Here is a 20,062-nt window from a genome sequence, read left to right as displayed (position 1 = left end):
TCCTCGGGCCCCGGCTGGAGCCAGAGGAAAATATTGGCGGAAGCTTCTTGCGATAGGACAACCTAGGCTGGAGCCAAGGTGGGAGCCTGAGGGAGAGAGAGGCAGCCTGGCTTGTGCCAGTGCTGGTACCTCAGGGCTGTGCCTTGGCAGCAAGCTTTATGGTCCCTTCTCCTGTTCAGTCCAGAGCTCTCCGTCCAACCGCCAGGGCCTGGGCCAGGGCTTGGCTCGACCCCTCCTTTGCAGCCTCAGTCTGTACTGTTGAACAGGGGTGAGATGCCGACCCAAAGCAGGCAGGTAGAGAAGGCGAACGTGTGCAGCCCCCCAGGCGAGGGGAGCACAGGCTACTTTGGTAGCATGTAGGTTTGGGCAACCTGTCCAGCCTCAGGCTAGCTCCCATCTTTCCTGGCCTTTACTGTTCCTTAAGTCTGGAATACCTGACCCCTCCATTCATTCTGCCACCTCCAGCGGCTCCCTAAAGTATGTCCTCCTGGTGGGGGTTCTGGGGTCACCTTATCATTCTGTACTTGTTCTGCTATGTTCTGTCCCTGGCTGAGTGACAGGTTTGTTTATTTATTTGTTTGTTTGTTTATTGTCTCATGGAGCCCAAACTGGCCTTGAACTCCTTCTGTAGCCAAGGATGGCTTTGAACACCTGATTCTTCTGACTTTAGCTCCTGAGTGCTGGGATTACAAGCACTAACGAACATGCCCAGTGTCTTCAGCTAAGCTCTATCTATCCCCAGCCATATTTTTGAGATAGTGTCTCACCAAGTAACCCTGGCTTCCCTAGAACTCACTCTGTAGCCCAGGCTGGCCTCAGACCTCACAGAACTCCACCAGCCTCTGCCTCTCAAATAGGAGGACTAGATGTGTGTGCCACCCCTAATTTCTTATACTGGACTGGACTTGTGATTCTGTCTTAGCCTCTTGTGTGTTAGGAGTACAGACACGCTCCAATCCCCGGCCTGCCAGTGGTCTCTTTGAGAGTAGTTGAGTTCATCTATCTTCCTGTCCTTAGTGTCTGTCTGGGTTGGGCTGTCACACTGGGCAGCCATCTGTGACCAGCTCAGCACTCAGAGGTGGAGGCAGGAGGGTCGATAGTTCAATGTCACCTTTGGCTACATAGTGAGTTCAAGACCTGCCTCTGTTGCATGAGACCTTGTGTCAAAATAAACAACAGCTGCAAAACTCCGACCTGGGGCAAGGGGGTGGCTCAGTGTGGTAAAGCTGCTTGCCACCAAGCCTGAAGACCTGAGATTTACATAGTGGGGGGAGAGAACTGACCCCTACATTGTCCTCTGACCGCCACATGTTTGTGCCATGGTACACACTCAATAAACAAACAAACAGCTGTAATACGCAGCTAGCCTGTGTTTGTAATGGTGGGGGCTCACTTCCTCTCTCTCACTACTGTCATCTTCAGGGACTTCAGTGGAAGTCTTCCTTGCTCCCAGCATCCAGTCTGTTTCCCTCTGACATTTGCATAAACTGCATGGCCACCTCTTCCCAAGGCCTGATGTGAGCCCAGGCTCTGAATGAGATGGGAATGTCTTGTCTTCCAGCCAAGCACCTCCCCCACCCTAGGGTTTCCAACTTGAATTCCCAGATCAAAGCCTGCCCAGCAGGTCCTCCCCCCCCCCCTCCCAGCCAAGGGGGCCTTTGCTCTGTGCTTGTTAAGGAGGAGCTGCAGTCCCGGGCCATCTAGCCCGGATGACATCTGTGCAGATTCCTGAGGTCCTGAGCTGGCTATGTAGAGCTTTGTATGGGACAGACCCCACAAGCCAGGAGTTCAGACTAGCAACGTCAACCAAGGATGGCAGGCACCCCACTCTCTAGGCTTACAGACTCTGGGAATAGACCAGAACAGGCAATACTGGCTCTGGAACATCGGAGAAAGCAAATCAGTAAACAGCTATTGAAACCAGAGCTGAGGGTTTAGGATGTGCCTCTCGGGCAGTATGGTGCTTGCCTGGCTTGCACAAAGCCCCGGGTTCTGCCTCCAACACTGCCTAACTTCAGAGTGATGGTGTACACTTGTAATCCCAGCACTTGGAAGGTGCAGGCAGGAGGGTCAGAAGTTCAAGGTCATCCTCAGTGGACAGTCAAGAAGACTTAGCAGGCAAAGACATTTGCTGCCAAGCCTGATGACCTGAGTTTGGTCCCCAGAACCCACACATGGTACAAGGGAAAGAATTAACTCCCTTCCTCTGACCTCCACATGTAGGCTGGGCTGTGGCATGTGCACAAACACACATGTACATGTGTGCACACCCATGTGCAACATAATAAATACACGTAAAATAATCTTTTACCAACAAAAACTCATCCTCAGCTATAAGGCTAGAATGGAGAAATGAGAGCCTAGCTCAAAAATAAAATAAAATAAAATAAGGCTGGAGAGATGGTTTAGTTGGCAAAGTTTATGGCAAACAGTAGGACCTGGGTTCAAGCCTCAGTTTGCTCTTTAAAAGTCAGGTGTGGAGCTGGGCACTGGTGGTGGTGCATGCCTTTAATCCCAGCATTTGGGAGGCAGAGGCAGGTGGATCTCTGTGAGTTTGAGGCCAGCCTGGTCTACAGAGTGAGTTCCAGGACAGCCAGGGCTACACAGAGAAACCCTGTCTCATAGGAGGGGGTTGCGGGGGTCAGGGGAGTACGGTGTGGAGCTGGATTAGTGGCTCGAAAATTACCAGCATTTCCTTTGCTTCCCGAGGGCCAGAGTTCTGCTCCCAGCCCCTGTATCTGTAACTCCAGTACCAGAGTATCCAGTGCCTCCAAGTCTCTAGTATCGTCTGGCCTCCAAAGGCATCCACACACGAGTAAACACACACCCAAATGTACACACAAATAACATTTTAAAAAATCTTCAACAAGAAAAGCTGGACATGGCTGCTGGGCAGTGGTGGAGCACACCTTTCGTCCCAGCACTCAGGAGGCGGAGGGAGGGCGATCCCTGAGGTTAGACCAGCCTGCTCTACAGAGTGACTTCCGGGACACTCAGGGCTACACAGAGGAACCCTGTCTTGAGGAGCAAAACAACACAACAAACACAACACAACGCAACACAACACAAAACAAAATAACACAACACAACACAAAACAAACCAAACAAAATGCTGGACAAGGTAGTATGCGTTTGTAATCCCTGGTACCTTCTGGCCAGCTAGCCAGGGTCAGCGAGACACTGTCTTTAAAAATAAAATGGGGGCTGGAGAGACGGTTAAGAGCGCCGACTGCTCTTCTGAAGGTCGTGAGTTCAAATCCCAGCAACCACATGATGGCTCACAACCATCCATAATGAGATCTCATGCCCTCTTCTGGGGTGTCTGAAGACAGATACAGTGTACTTACATATAATAAATAAATAAATCTTAAAAAAATAAATAAAATAAAATAAAATAAAATAAAATGGATGCCATTTGAGGAACAAATTTAAGGCCCTATAAACTGGATAAACTAGTGCACAAATGTACACACACACACACACACATGCATATACTACACACACACCTGCACACACCACACTTGTGTATGCCATGCACACATACCTGCACATACCATATATATATATATATATATATGAAGATAACACACACATACACAGAAAACACTGAACAAATAAATAAAAGTTGGCAACTCGTAAGCTATGGTAGGAGAGGCGAGTACTGGCCAGGCAGCTGCTCTCTCCCACTGGGGAGAGTGTTGGTGGGGTCTGGGGCAGATGCCTCCTCTACCCACACAACCTCATTATGGAAAATTCCCTCTATTGACTTGACTCTAATCAGGCAGTCTGCCCTGGGCATCCCCCTCAGGTTCCTGCTGGGCCAGCTGAGATCAAAGAGAGAGTCAAAGAGAGTTGGGCTGGGGGCTGGAGCATAGCCTGCCAGCCTTTCCCATCGATCCAGATGTGCCTGTTGTTGCTAGGCAACAGCCTCCAGTCTCTCCTGGTCCTTCCTCCCCCGGGGGCTGCAAGATTGGGCAGTAAAGGGAGTGAGAGACAGAAAGAGAAACCATGCTCACTCTCTTGTTTTTCCTTTCCACACTAAAATCTGTAATCAAGCCTGGAGTCTCTTTTCCTGCTGGGGAAGCACTTCTGTATCGGGAACTCCGCCCTCTCACCAAATGGATCCCTTTATCTTACCACACATCTACACACATCTCTGGTATACTAAAAATCCACACATCCACTGCACCAAAGAGGAGCGTAGTCTCCTAGGAAGGAAGACCAGGGACTCACCAGGAAGGTCAGAAGAGGGGAGGGGAACTCCTAAGGGGTCAGTGGGAAACTCAAGGCAGGACTCATGCAGGGGCTGGCACACACATCTGTATTCCCAGCACTTGTGACATGGAGGCAAGGAGTTCCAAGCCTGGGATGTCAATAAGGCAAAACCCAGAGAAAACTCACGGAAGTAAGGCCACGGCTCCTGAGTCCCAGTTTCTGCTTTGAACTTGGATCTGATGTGGGAGTCATTTGATTTAGGGAGAATGTCTCTAAAGACAAACCCACACTCACATTTTTGAGTGGGTTGGGTTTTTTTTTCTTTCTTTCTTTCTTAAAACGTAGGATGCATTTCATAGTAATTTTTTTCCTGTTGTTGTTTCAAGTGCTGTAATCTAAAACAGTAAGTCATGTTTTTTCAACAGGCATTGAAATGTACTGCGGGCTTGCGGGGCTGAAATTGATGAAATAATGCAAGCCAGTCCCCGTCACCTCGGCTTTACTGTTCTGCATGTGTCATCAGCCCGTCCTGCTGATCCTTCCTGGGGTTTTATCTTTTGGTTTTTTTTCGAAACCGGGTTTCTCTGTGTAGCCCTGACTGCCCTGGTACTCGCTCCGTAGATGCGGCCGGCCTCGAACTCAGAGATCCACCTGCCTCTGCCTCCTGAGTGCTGGGATGAAAGGCATGTGCCACTGCTGTCCAGCGATTACTTTTTCACTTTTCTGGGTTTAGAAAAGTTGGCTGTGTGTGCCACACCCTAGCAGTTGTTACATGACAACCTACTTAGATTACAGCATATTTAGAATTTGGTCCTTCTCAGGAGGACTTCCCTTGTAGGTGGAGGAAGGAGATATTTCTCTTTCTGTTGGCCCCTCTTTTATTTTTCTTTGGCGTGTGTGTTCAAGTAAAGGTTTGCCAGTGGAGGTCAGAGACCAACCCAGGCATCACTCCTCAGGAGCCATCCTGGGTTTTGAGACCCACAGCTCATCAATTAAGTGAGGTTGACTGACCAGTGACACCCCCCCCCCCAGGGTTCCTCCTGTCTCGATACCTCCAGTAATGGGTTTACAGTTGTGCACTACCATGCCCAGCTTTGGGCATCAAAACCAGGTTCACACAGGTGCAGCAAGCACTTTAGAACAGATCCATTCCCCAAAACCTGCCTTCCCCCTTGATTCCTTCCAAACCTTTTCTTTCTTTGAGACACTGCCCCCCCCCCCCTGCAGCCCAGGCTGGCCTCCAACTGTGCAGCCCTGAAGCACATCAAACTTCTGTTTCTCCTGCCTCAGCCTCGTAATCACTATGCCCAATATTTTTTTTTTTTTTTTTTTTTTTTTTTTATCTGAGGCTGGAGGACAATTTTAATATGGTTTTGAGTGAAAATGAAAATCACAACAGGGCGGGCTAGCTCACAGCTCATCAGCTGCTGGGCTAGGGTTGAGGGTAGAGAAGAGGAAAAAGATTCAAGAAAGCCAGCTGCCACGGCACACACATGGATGTCAGATGACAACCTGAAGGACTAATTCTGCCCTTCCACTATGTAGGTTCCCAGGGGTTTGAACTCAGGCTTGATGACAAGTGTTTTTAACCACTGAGCCATCTCGACAGTCCCCAACCCTTCTCGTAATGTATCTGAGGGAGGAGAGGAGGAACTAAGGTGGTAGACAGAAAGGACTCTGTCCCATTCTGACCCAGGGTGGTTCCTGGAAGCCCTTGGTCTTGGCCCTGCCAGCCGCTTGCTCTATCTCAGCCCTACAGTATGGTGCCCTTCTGAGACCTCTGCCCAGTACCCGATGCACACACTTCAACTCTGAGAGGCACGGCTTGCCAGGGTCCTTGACAAATGGTAACCAATTAATGTCAATTAATCTGATTATCCTAAATCACTAATTAAGTAGTTAATTAGCAACATCATTGACAATAACCCATGGATCCCTCAGGGATGGCAAGTGGGGCTATGAAGGAGACTCTCGATCTCTGGGAAGGAAGGGGGGAGTCTCTTGGTGTTGCACTAGGAGCGATGGATACTCTCGCCTTCCCATGTATGCCTGTCCATGTATTTTTCTTGCTTTGCCATCAGCACAGAATGCACTCCTGCCATGAGCTCTCTCTAGTAGACCCTGGCCAGGGTGCAAAGGGTGATATGAGCTGGATTTGTTAGCACAGGTCTGTCATCGCCAGAGGACCAATTACTTGAGGCTTATCCGGGCAACTTAGTGAAATTGTTTCCAAATAAAAGCAAAAATAAGGTGTGTGTGTGTGGGGGGGGTTATAGCTCAGTTATAGAGCTTTTGCTTAGAATCCTTAGTGAGGGTCTGGGCATGTTACTGGAGCTATATCATCTGCTTTGCGTACACAAGGTCCTGGGGACAATCCCTAGTAGAGGAAACCTCTGTAGGAGAGAGGCCAGGACAGGAAGGGAAACTGTGTCCATCTGAGAGGCCGCTCTAAGGTCCCAGAGTCCCTCTGAATGCTGCCTCCTCCTTCCCAGACCACAACTTGTCACCTTCACCAAGGCCATGGGACCCTCAAGTTGCACAGCAGTTCTGGATGGGAACAATCAACGTTCAGGACACTTGGAAGATGAGGGAATGAGCATCCTTAGGCCAACCTCTGCAGCATGGGGACCTTTGACAACACAGGGCACAGGCCCTTGCCCTTAAATAGCAACAAGTCTGAGAACCTGGGAACAGGGCAACCCCACCCACTGTGGATGTATCTATCACCCCTGAGCTGAGGTATGGGCCTCAGCTTCCATCCCACTCCAAAGGATGCTGTGAGGATGAGAAGGATGGGTGAAGTCAAGCTGCAGAGCCTGGTACCCCGGGGATGCTGAACAGGGAGCCAAAAGGAGAGAGAGTAGAGTGTGTCAGGGGCTGAGCAAAGAGTCTCGAGGTCACACAGGAGACAGGCTGGCTCGACATACCTCACAGAAGCTGTCTGAGCAGAGTGTGGCGATGGAGGAGGAGGAGGGAGAGGAGGAGAAAGAGGAGGAGGAGGGAGATCAGGAGGAAGAGAGAGGAGGAGAAGGAGGAGGGAGAGGAGGAGGACATCGATGATGAAGATAAGGAGGAGGAAGAGGAAAAGCAGGAGGAGAAGGAGGAGGAGGGGGAGGAGGAGGAGGAGGAGAGGCATTCTAGGCAGAAAGGACCACATATGCAAGAACGAGTCACTGGTCTTCAACTCCATGCAAAAAAGAACTTGTTTTTACAATGCTAGGGATGAAATCCAAGGCCTGAGCCCCAGTCCCAGCTTTTTAATTTTTATTTCGAGACAAGGTCCAGGCTGGTCTTGAACTCTCCATCCTTCTACCTCCCTCACCTACGTTCTGGAATCATTCCATTACGGTTTTCTTTTCTCTTAGTTTTCTGGTTCTGGAAACCTGGCCAGGGATGCGCTCTGCTGGGTGAGGCTCCACCACTGAGCTCTACTTCCGGCTTGTCTGCGTACCTGCTCTCCCGTGTCCTGGCATCTGGGTGACCCTCACACCTCACACTCAGATTCTGTTTTTGTTTTGTTTTGTTTTGTTTTTTTGGTTTTTCGAGACAGGGTTTCTCTGTGTAGCCCTGGCTGTCCTGGAACTCACTCTGTAGACCAGGCTGGCCTCGAACTCAGAAATCCGCCTGCCTCTGCCTCCCAAGTGCTGGGATTAAAGGCATACGCCACCACTGCCCGGCACACACTCAGATTCTGAACCCTCCATTCAGATTGGGTCCTGGGAATTTTCTTTTTTTTTTGGTTTTTCGAGACAGGGTTTCTCTGTATAGCTCTGGCTGTCCTGGAACTCACTCTGTAGACCAGGCTGGCCTCGAACTCAGAAATCCGCCTGCCTTGCCTCCCGAGTGCTGGGATTAAAGGCGTGCGCCACCACGCCCGGCCTGGGAATTTTCTTATCGCAGATTCTTCTGGAAACACACAGGTCAGCAGCGTGCTGCATCATGGGATCTCACTGGGGGGAATTCCGATGTCCTGGGGTGGCCCCTGGTCACGTGACCCGTGTCCTGAAAACACCTCATCGCCCTCCCAGTCTCCATCTGTCTGAATCAAGCTTGCCTGTCTTCAAACAATTCTGTCTGCTGGGTCCCGCTGGGAGCGTCCTTGGTGTGCTATGCTGCCTTCCTGAGAAAGATGGATGTGGCAAAGTCCCCACAGGCTGCCTTGTGTCTCTTCCTCAGTCCCAGTTTCCTTGGCCCTGGTTTTTTTCTTCAGTTCTCTTCCTCCTTCAGGAGTGCGCTTCGTTCTGGCAGACCTGCATGGATTCTGTGAGGTCCATCTGCGATGCTGGCTCTAAAGTCCCCCCCGCCTGCCAGGCAGCCTAATCTTGCACCAGAGCCCTGGCCCACTCTCAGACACACTAAACATCTAAGCCACTTGCAGAAACATTACCAAAAACATAGGCAAAAAGGGTTCTTTGTCTTTGCGGTGTTGGTGCGGGATCCTTCCGCCAGGGTGCAGGCTAGGCAAGCCAGCCTCCTTCCACTTAGCCTCTCTCTGGGAGATTCTAGGCGAGCTTCCTGCTGAGGAGGGCTTCAGTACCGAAATGATTCTAAATCTTCCTTTATCCAATATCCAGCATGGGGCTGAGGATGACAACGATTATGAAACTTCTGAGTCAAGTCAAGGCACCAAGCTGGGCTGGGGAGATGGCCCAGGCATTAAAAGCACTGAATGTTCTTCCAGAGGTTCTGAGTTCAATTCCCAGCAAGCAACCACACGGTGGCTCACAACCACCTATAATGGGATCTGATGCCCTCTTCTGGCATGAACCCTATATACACACAGAACACCCATACATAAATAAAATTTTAAAAGTGATTAAAAGAAAAGAAAAGGCACCAAGCAAAGATGCGGCGAGTGACGGATGCAGGTCGGAATGAGCGTTTCTGCTGTCGATGCTCCAGAGAAGGGGGCGGGGCGAGGAAGAGCCCGAAAGGCAGTGAAGAGCAAAGTGTGTTTGCGCGCACCTGTAATCCTCCACTTGGGAAGCAGAGGTAGGGTGATCAGTTCAAGGCCAGCCTTAGCTATGTATCAAATGCAAGAGCAGTGTAGGATACAGGAGACTTTGTCTTCAAAATAACCAAGAAACAAAACCATAAAACTAAAACTACCGAGTTGTAGTTTTACAGCTCATCAGGTAAAGAAAGGCACGCACTGCCGGAACTTGGTAACCTGAATCCTGTCCTCGGGGACCCAACTCCTGAGTGCCGCAGCCCTCTGATCTCCACTGGGGACCTGACCACAATAAATGAAGAAAAAAAAACCCAAATAAACAAACAAACAAAAAATAAAAACAAAGCAAAACCAGATATCAGGAATGGAGGGAATGGCTCAGTCAGCAAAGCGCTCACCAGGCAAGCGCTCCCCCCCCCCCAAAGAAAGTATGCTTATAACTCCAGTGCTAGGAAGTAGAAACAAACAGATCCTTGGGGCTTTCTACCCAGCCAGCCTCGCCTACTTGGTGAGCTGCAAGCCAGCGAGAGACCCTGTCTATTAATAAGTAAATAGCCAGATGAATACGACAATGCCTCCCATTTCCTCTGCCTTTGTATGTGTGTGTACATCTGCACGTGCACACACAGACACACACATTCATTCACACGCATACATGCATATGCACTTGTAAGCACGAGAACACACACACACACACACATACACACACACACACATACGCATACTCATAAAGAACCAAGAGAGGCGTTCTGCAGAGGATACTGAGGGTGTGAATAGGACCAGATGATGGGAGGGGGGAGGACTGACCATCAGCAGGGCCAGCTGAGTGTTCCAGCTTCCATCTCTTCCAGGAGACATCCAGTGCCCTTCTGCGTGGCTCAGCTACCTGTCCAGTCCTGAGGTTCACTCTGCTAACCAGGGGTCTTTGTTGGGGACTAAGGGGTAGGCTACCAGCTGGGGATAGGCTGAAGGGGGCCTTCTCCCCACCCACCGGTCTCCCTTTCCCTTGAGAAGATTCTAGTCTGGGCACATGCATCCCTGTCCCTGTCAAGTCTCCTGGGGACTCAGGACCTGTCTCTCTTCAACTGTGAGGGCATTCCTTGCCTTGGTGAACAGTGGCTTCTTCAATAAACGGTAGTTCCTTCTTAGCCACAGCCTTTCAGTGTCTAGCATGCTTGTCTTTTTCTCTCTCCCTCCATCCCTTCCTCTTTCCCTCCTTGTCTCCATCCTGCTCTCTATTTCAGATGATGAACCCCAAAGTTGCCTTGATACTATTGGTCAGTGGTCCTCACCCTTCCTAACACTATGACCCTTTAATACAGTTCCTCATGGTGTGGTGACCCCCACCATAAAATCATTTTGTTGTTGTTGTTGTTGTACTCTGGACCTGTTATTTTGCAACTGTTAACAATCATAATATAGGGCTGGAGAGATGGCTCAGTGGTTAAGAGCACTGACTGCTCTTCCAGAGGTCCCGAGTTCAATTCCCAGCAACCACACAGTGGCTCACAACTGTCTGTAGTGGGATCTGATGCCCTTTTCTGGTGTGTCTGAAGACAGCAACAGCATACCCATATAAATAAAATAAATCTTTTTAAAAGAGGATCATAACGTAAAAATCTGTGTTTTCTAGTTGTCACGGTTGAGCTCTGTGAAAGGTTCTTTTGACTCTGCACAAAAGTAGTCGTGATCCCCAGGTCGAGAATGACTGCTCTAGATCCTCCTGCATCCTCCACTGGCCCTGGCTCTCCAAGGACTTCCCGCCTCTCCATGTCATTACCCTTGCTACACTAGGTACCACTCCTCTGCACCTTTTCCCTGTCTCTCTCCGGGGCCACAGGGAGCACCAGCTTTCCCAGGAGCCTCCTCCTGTGGTCCACATCTCTGTAGATATCTTCCATCTAGCTGAACCTCAGAGTGTTGTAACTGTCAGTTCCCACAAGTGCTCTCTCTGGGAAATCTTCAAGGTTAAGGTCAAAGTCAGATTGAGCCCTGTGTCCTCACAGCTCACACAGTGCCCAGGGACAGAGAGGTATCCATTGTGTGTGAATTATATTGATCCAGATGGTGGTACACATTGGATTCTATTATTATTACAATAATAATAATAATGATAATAATAATAATTAATAATTAATTTTTTTTGAAACAAGATCTCTCTGTGTAACCCTGGCTGTCCTGGAACTATCCCTGTAAGACCAGACCAGGCTGGCCTTGAACTCACAGAGATCCTCCTGCCTCTGCCTTCTGAGTGCTGGGATTAAAGGCACGTGCCACCAACCAGCCAGGATTTTATTCTTATGGAATTCTGTCAACCCCACCATCTATCACTTCTCCGTGTGCGCCAGGAGGTAGGTCCGCACTTTGGCAGACGGTCCTGAGGCTGGAGGGTGAGCCCAGCTGAAAGCAGAGCCTAGGAGATGGCTATCACCTGATTCTAGCTCCGAGCTCTTTCCACTGAAGTCCTGCAGGATCTGTGATCTCCCCTGGGAATGTGTGACCTACTCAGACTGTCTCTGCCAGCAGCTTTGGACACTCCCCTTCAGCAGCCCCTGGCACAGGGCGCTGACTGACAAAGCCACCTCACTCTCAGGCTCATCTGCCCCATCGTCAGTCATCTCTTTCAAGGAAAGCATGGAGCCCCCAGACCCCGAGGCTATGCCCATGTGGGCCTTGGCGAGGCTTCCTTCTCTGCTCTCATTGGCTTACTGGGAAAGCAGCCTCACCCACAGCCAGTCGTCCTTATACGGCCTCACAGGGCTCAGGCTCCAGCATCGGGGAAATAGTAAGCCTATGATCAGTCTCTGAAGACATCTTAGGATGCTCAAGCTGGAGTTTAAAAAAAAAAAATGGATGCAGACTTCTCCCCACAGCCTATTTTCAATGATTTAATTCCATGTTCCTATGAGCATGTAGGAAGAAACCTGCAAGGAGGTACACCACAGTCTTAGTGCTTGTCTTTGGGTGATAAGAATGTTTTTCTTTCCGTGTGTGTGTGTGTGTGTGTGTGTGTGTGTGTGTGTGTGTGTTAGGGATGAATGGAACCCAGGACTTTCTATATGCTAGCAGATACCTGACCATGCCATGCCTCCAGTCTAAAATTAGCAGGTGCTCTACCCCTGAACCACGCCCCCAGCCCCTCCCTGGGGGATTCTAGGCAGAGGCTCTACCACTGAGCCACGCCCCCAGTCCCTCCGTGGGGGATTCTAGGCAGGGGCTCTACCACTGAGCCACGCCCCCAGCCCCTCCCTGGGGGATTCTAGGCAGGGGCTCTACCCCTGAACCACGCCCCCAGCCCCTCACTGGGGGATTCTAGGCAGGTGCATTACCATTATGCTGTATATCTGACCTTGTAAAAAATAATTTTAAATTTCCAGGTGGTGGTAGCAGCAGCTTGGGAGGCAGAGGCAGGGGGATTTCTTGAGTTAGAGGCCAGCCTGGTCTACAGAGTGAGTTCCAGGACAGCCAGGGCTACACAGAGAAACCCTGTCTCAAAAGGAAAATTAAATTAATTTCATTCTCACTACCTGTGTCCCTGTGTGCACAGGTATGCACATGGGTGTGCACATATGCATACCACAGTGTGTATGTGAATACCACAGTAGTTCTTTTAGGAGCCAGTTCTCTACTTTGCTCTTACTGAGCCATCTCACTGGTCCCTCCCTCTGTGTGTGTCTGTCTCTCTCTTTCTGACATGGTCTTATATAGGTTTGACTGTCCAGAAACTCACAATGCAGCCCAGACTGGTCTCAAACTCTCAGCAATCCTGACTCGGCCTTCCAAGGGCTGGGATTACAAGCATGAGCCAACACGTGTAACCGAGTTCTTATTTAATTATTTTTTATGTGTCTAGGAGTCAGGTTCTTACTATACAGCCCTGGCTTTCCTGGAACTCGCTCTGTAGACCAGGCTGGCCTCAAACTCAGAGCTCCAGCCTGCCTCTGCCTCCCGAGCGCTGGGATTGAAGGGAGGTCCCACCACACTTGACTCCTTCTTCCCCTCACCCCCCACTTCTTTTCTTTTTAAGAAGAGGCCATTGATGATACAATCCAGGGCCTCGATCATGCTAGGCAAGTGTTCTCCCTGAGCTATGTTCCCTGGGACTACCCATGTGTACCTTTGCCAGCTTGAAAACAGGTCATTTGTAAAATCAAAAGCTTCAACACATGCTAGGTGTGGTGTTACATACCTGCCAGAGGATAGCCAAAAGTTTAAGTTCAGTCTGTGACACATATTGAGACCCTGCTTAAGAAAGAATTCAATACAACTTGGTTTTGCCTGCCTGTCTCTGCCCTGGGTAGTTCTGAGAAATAGTGAGAAAGAAGGGACCCCCCCCCCCAAATGAAGACGCTGTCTGCATTCCAGGATCAGGGAACCGGAGCTTCTTATAGCTTTCAGAGGCCCCAGCAAGACGCTGAGGGATCCAGGCTCTGTCTGCCAGCTTCAGCTGGCACAGCAAACTCTGCAGTGGGCAGGAGGCCAGGGGGAGGCTGGCGGAGGCTGAGGCGAGGTTGCCTGCTGAGGAAACAGTGCTGCAGACCGGCAGCTTTTAAGATGGTGGGTTCCCTAGGGGTTTGGTGGGCTGCTCTGGAGCCAAGATCTGCATAGCCACTGAAGGGCCTTTCTACAAGTCCAGAGGGTCCGCCCAGACCTTGATCATTTGTCCAAATCCACAGGAGAACCACGTTTTGAATAATACAAGGCTAAGAGAGCTGGGCTGAAGGTGGAACTGTTGACTTCCCATACCCACCACCAAGAAGAGAGAGATTAAGAAACACAGATGCCACCACGTGCTGGACAAGGCTGGACCAGACTGCAGTTGTGATTGCTGGCAATGAATTTCTTCCTATCGAAGGACCCCAGACCTCTTACTTTCTCTCCAACCTCCTCACCTCCTCACCTCCGTGTGTGTGTGTGTGTGTGTGTGTGTGTGTGATAGTAGATTTGTGGCAATCAGAGAACAACTTGTGGGGTTTGGTTCTCTCCGTCCACCACGTGAATCTCAGGCATTAAACTCAGGTGACTTGGTGGCACTTGCCTTGGCCCTCTAAACTATCTAGCCAGCCCTCTCCGCCTGATCTCCTGAGACAGGCTCTCTCCTTTTTACCTAAGGCTTCTAGTTGGTTTAGGCTGGGCAAAGAGTCCCGGAGATCTGTCCATCTCTGCCTCCCTAGTGCTGGGATTACAAGTGAGCACCGCCTTGCTTGGCATTTTTTTCCCACTGAGCCATCTTCCCAGCCCAGTGGTTCCTAAACTGCAGGTCACAACTCTTTCGGTGTGTCGAATGACCCTTTTGCAGGGGTCACCTAAGACCATCTGTATATCAGACATTCACACTAAGATTCATAACAGTAACGAAATCACCCTTATGAAGTAGCAACAAAAAGAATTTTATGGTCGGGATCACCACAATTCGAGGAACTGTATTAAGGGGTAGAAGCCAAGAACCACTGCCCTGGCACCTAACCCCCTTCTTTCCTCTCCATGCCAGGGCCAAACTCCCTCCCACATCTAACTTCTCATTTCCAGGTTACATCTGTCCTTCGCGGCCACCTCCATGAGCCTCTTGCTTCTCAGCGGATCTCTGGGCCAAGGTTTCGGAGCCAAGCAGGTCTTTCTTTCTTCCTGGCTCTCTTACTTGCACTAACTTGCCCTAACAACTCCTAACACTCCTGTTCAGGCCCAGCCTTCCACCAGTAGAATTCAGCTGCAAAATTCCTCTTTCTCCCCAACTCCACAAATCGTTCTCAGCCAGCATCTCTTGATGCCCCTGTCCTGTGTGCCCGGTGGGGGCCTTCCTGGGTCTGGTGAACCATTCTGGTAGGGATCAGGAGGGCATTTCTGGTATCCTAGAGGTCACTGCAAATCCGGGCTGGAGGTATGTCTAATCTTGGCTCGCTGTGGTATCTTGGATCCTGGTATTATTTTTTTCCTTTGAAGCTGATTCTGTTATTGGGAGGGACGGGTGGGTTTTGAAATCTTAGCTGCAGCAGCGGATAAATCAAACCTTGAAACACTGGGGGTGATTTCCACTCCTACTGATGGAATCGCAGACTTCCTTGGTGTGTGTGTGTGTGTGTGTGTGTGTGTGTGTGTGTGTGTGTACATGAAGGCCACAAGTTGATGTTAGGTGTCTTTCTCAATTCTCCACCTGTTTTTGGATCAGGTTTTCTCGCTCACCCTGGAGACTGCTAAATAAGCTAAATTGGCTGGCCAGTGAGCTCCAGCTATCCACCTGTTTCTGCCCTCCTAATGGTCGGATTGTGGATGTATACCACAGCACCCAGTTTTTTATGTGGATGCTGGGGATCTGAACTCGTCCTTGTGTTTGGATATCAAACACTCTACTGACTGAACCATTTCCCCAATCCCCAGATTTTCAGATTGTGTGCGTGTGTGTGTGTTAGAAGGGATTGAACCCTAGTTCATTTAGTAAGAAAACCACTGAACTGTATACCCAGTTGTTTTTTTATTTTGACACAGTCTCTTGCTAAGTTGTCCAAGATGACGTTAAACTCATTCCATTCCCCCGGCTCACCTTGACCTCAAAATCCGCCCACCTCAGCCTCCCAAGCAGTTGGGATCCCAGACCTTCACTATCAGGTTTGGCTTGACATATAGATTTTTGGAGTACAGACCTCTTAGAAATCCTGATGTTGCCAGGCAGAGGTGGCACACACACCTTTAATTCAGCACTTGGGAGGCAGAGGTGGGCAGATTTCTGAGTTCAAGGCCAGCCTGGTCTACAGAGTGAGTTTCAAGACAGCCAGGGATACACAGAGAAACCCTGTCTTGAAAAAACAAAACAAACAAACAAAAAAAACAAAAAGAAAAGAAAGAAAGAAAGAAAAGGAAAAGAAAGAGAAAAAGAAAAAGAAAAAGAAAAAGAAAAAGAAAAAGAAAAAGAAAAAGAAAAAGAAAAAGAAAAAGAAAAAAATCCTGATGGGAACTTTGAGTGGTCATCTTGTGATGAGGCTCTATTACACACAGGGACACTGGGGACTTGTTGAAGGTCATACAAGAAGTCAGGATTGGAGCTGGGCTCAGAAATGCCCTTGGACTCACATCCCCAGCCCTGCAGGGCTTTTTCCTCCTTCATGCTACCCCTGGCTTCTGCTGGTCCACAATGCTCTTGAGAAGGTTACCAAGGGCGGCATGGAGGGAGAGCCAGGGACAGCAGAGTGTTCTAGAATCGCCTCTGGACCCCAGAGACAGTGGGCTTAGATTACACCCAGACCTTGGCAAAACCACATCATACTTCTAAGTTTTGTTTGGATCCTCTGCAGCGTTTGTTATTCTTTTTGTTTTGTTTTGTTTTGGTTTTGGTTTTGTTTTGTTTTTTTTTCGAGACAGGGTTTCTCTGTGTAGCCCTGGCTGTCCTGGAACTCACTCTGTAGACCAGGCTGGCCTCAAACTCAGAAATTCTCCTGCCTCGGCCTCCCAAGTGCTGGGATTAAAGGCGTGCGCCACCATGCCTGGCTCAAGTTTGTTATTCTTAAGACAGCGTTTCTCTGTGTTGCCCTGGCTGTCCTGGAACTCACTCTGTAGACCAGGCTGGTCTCAAACTCAGAAATCCACCTGCCTCTGTCTCCCAAGAGCTGGGTGTGCTGCTGGGGTGTGTGTGTGTGTGTGTGTGTGTGTGTGTGTGTGTGAAGGGTCATGGTTGTGTGAATGGTTCAAAAGAGGAAGAGACTGAGTCTGGGGAATGTAGCTCTGTGGGAAAATGCTTTCTTAGCATGCATAAGTCCTGGGATCCAACCCGGCCATTGCAAAAAAAACAAAAAAAGAAAGCGAACTTGCCATCCCCTCCCTTGTGAGCATCCCAAGAGTGGTGTTGGCCTTGGAATGAGGAATACGGAGGCAGAGGAGGAGATATAGGTCGAAGGGGAGTCTGACTCCAACAGGGATGACAGCTGCTGTGACTGTGGGCTGTGTGAGGGGGGGGTGAGAGCTAGCCACTCAGAAGGGAACAGGGAACCGGCAGCCGCCTGCTTTCTGAGGTCAACAAAGGCCTGCTGGGAAGGTGAAGGTATGATAGTGACCGGACGGGACTTCCTCTGGAGGTGGGATCCTAATGATGGACAGGTTGCAGTAAGGGTGCACAGACGCCAGTTCAGATCACACCCTACCACCAAATGTCCTAGTGACCTTGGGCCAGTCACCTCCCTACCTCGATGTGTATGCCTCAAACTCCACACCTGTAAGCTGACATCACAAGTCAAGATCCCCACCTTTATCCCGACCTAGACAGCGAGATGTCAGGACAAGTTACCAGCAATATACTTCTGCTCCAGAGAAGAGAGCTAAGTGGCTTTGTGACCTCGGGGAAGTCAATCTATCCTCCTTTCTCAGCTCTGAAAAAGGACCACTGAGATCTTCCTTGGGCAGCATGGGTGAGGAGAAGCTGGGTCCATTGCAGCCATAAGCCAATCATGGAGCCTGGTGCGATATCCTCAACCCTCTTGGTTCTCAAAGGAGATGTCCTTTGGGAATCAAAAGACATACAAAATACATACTTCGAACACCTCTAGGTATTTTTGTAGGGAATGTTACTTGTAATCTATTTAGTAACATTCATCGAGTGTCTTTAGTGTAATAATATTACAAATATCTATGTCTACACATACACACACACACACACACACGCACACAGAGTATAGTAGTATAGTAGTATAATATATAAATATATACAATAAACAGAGCTTCTCTGTGTATCCCTGGCTGTCCTGGAACTCACTGTTTAGACCAGGCTGGTCTTGAACTCAGAGATCCACCTGCCTCTGCCTCCCAAGTGCCGGGATTAAAAGCATGTGCCACCACCACCTGTCTCATTCACATTTATTTATTTGTGTTGGGACAGATGCAAGTGAGAGTGAACACATGGAGGTCAGTGGACAACCATGTGGGATTTAATTTTCTTCTCCCATAATGTGGGATCCAGGGGCCAAACCTAGACTGTGGGGTTCTGTGGCAAGTGCTGTTACACACTGAGCTACCTCACTGGCCTAACACCCCACTGTTTAAATAGTTCCCACTCATTATATAGATTATCCAAGTAGTTCAACCACAAAAGATTCTGCCCACTCTCTCAGCAAGTGCCCGGAGTCACCCTCAACAACAAAAGAGATTGTTAACATTCCACCTGTTTACACAGTGGGAGGCAAGCTCAGAAAGGTTACATGGCTTACCTGAAGTCTAATAACCTACATCTGATTCCCTGTTTCCTGACTTCAGAGGCCGTGCCTCTCAAACCACCCACCACTCACCTCTGAGAACCCCATCCTCTCCCTTTTAGTCATCCTTCCAGAACTCCTCCTCCACCCCACACAAGAGTGTTCGATAGGAGATAAAGTTTAGGAATCCCAAAACTAGTATTCTGTGGGAGTAATTTCCTAGTCAACATAGTCCTATTTCTGGTTTAGGGTGAAGAATTTGGTGCCACCCCAGGTCGTGACCTTAAGATGACCCTCTGGGTTCAGGAGCCCTTGCTGCCCATCATGTAACCGCCCTTTGCTCTGGATACAGGATACACGGGCAGGCAAGGTGTGATCGTGCCAGGAGCAGGTGAGTGGAGAGGTGTCAGGGGACTGAGAAGTTATGGCTGGGATAGAGCACAGACACTGGAGTGCCACATCTGACCTGAGTGGCCTTTTTCTGGATCTCCCTGATCTGTCCTTCTGGGAAGCAGCTGTCAGAAACAAGAACAGCAGGAGGCCTCAGTGTCCAGGCAGGAGCCCTTGAAAGAAAGTGGGAGAAGCTGACAAGCTAGAGGCTGCGTCTTTCTTCACAGTGCTTTATCAGAAATCTACCACAAGGCTAGACCTACCCTGGGCCTTAAAAATTCTTGCAGAATGCCCTTCCAAACTCCCAGTGGCTATTTTCACATCTGCACCCGCCACCCTCTTCCCAGTGTGAGAATAAATGCCAGCTTGTGAGAGACCCAATTCTCACTGCCAGCTCCTACCTCCCCCGGGGAATTGGGTAGCTGGGAAAAAGGCCAGACTGTCCCTTATGCAGGCACCCCCCTGCTGGACAGAGGCCCAGCATCCAGGTTGGTGGGGGTGGCTGCTCTCTCCACCTCTGCAAGTGATGGGTGTCTACAGTGTCCCTGAATCTGGGTATCCTTTCCCTGGGGAGCAGGTGCTTCTCCTAAGTTGGGGGGAAGGGCGACTGGATGATGGCCTGCTTGGCTGCTCATGGGCTGGACCATGGTCAATTTCTGTCCAGGAGAGTATTCCCCTTGACCCTCGAATTCACACTTTCTCCATCACTCTAGGTGAAAAGACAAGCATTCTCTACCTCTAATTCTACCTCGCCTGACCCCACGGACAGATAACTCCAGCAATCAACCCCTCAACACCGATCCTCTGCACATCTGGGCCCCCAGCTGGGGAGGCCTGATGTCCAACCCAGCCCAGCCCCTCTGGGAAACACTCCCGCCCCATCAGAGGCTCTTACCTCCCCCCTGACCTCTGCAGTCTTCTGGATGCTGGAGCCGGGTCTCAGGGTCCCTTTTGTCCCGGGTCTTCTGCTCCGCAAGGCTGCTCTGTGGCCTCCCCACGGCCCCGCGCCCCCGTCTTCCCGCAAGCGCCGCTGCCGATTGCTGAAATGCTGGACAGCGCACTACCATAGAGGCGGCCTCCTGGCCCGCCTGGCGGCTAGAGCATCCCGGAGACCGCGGTTCACAGCGCCCTCTGCAGGTCTGGAGTACCTGATGCTGCGGATACTGGACCAGCAGGGGGCAGGCAGGTTGTATCTTTTCCCAGCGCCGCCTAAGTAAGAGCAAAGGCAGTCATTAATTCGGAATTGGGCGTGGTCCTCGGCATCTAGAGTCCTTACTAGCACTTTCCCTGAAGCCTCGGTGTAGCTAGGGAGCTAGGGGAAACCTCCAAAGAT

At 50.0% G+C, this 20,062-nt stretch overlaps 1 protein-coding gene across 3 annotated transcripts in view; it reads right to left on the bottom strand.

The window, feature by feature from the left end:
- Nucleotides 1–19,767, bottom strand: part of Srrm3 (serine/arginine repetitive matrix 3) — a 69,472-nt gene extending 49,705 nt beyond the window's left edge. For all 3 annotated transcript variants that reach the window (XM_029533870.1, XM_029533868.1, XM_029533869.1), the window contains exon 1: nucleotides 19,625–19,767. The gene's annotated coding sequence lies outside the window, so the exon portion shown is untranslated. The remainder of the gene's footprint in view (nucleotides 1–19,624) is intronic.
- Nucleotides 19,768–20,062: the final 295 nt, after the last annotated feature.

This window comes from Mus pahari, chromosome 23 (genome assembly GCF_900095145.1).
Source record: "Mus pahari chromosome 23, PAHARI_EIJ_v1.1, whole genome shotgun sequence".
Classification (NCBI taxonomy): domain Eukaryota; kingdom Metazoa; phylum Chordata; class Mammalia; order Rodentia; family Muridae; genus Mus; species Mus pahari.
This window is presented reverse-complemented; position numbering and strand designations above follow the sequence as displayed.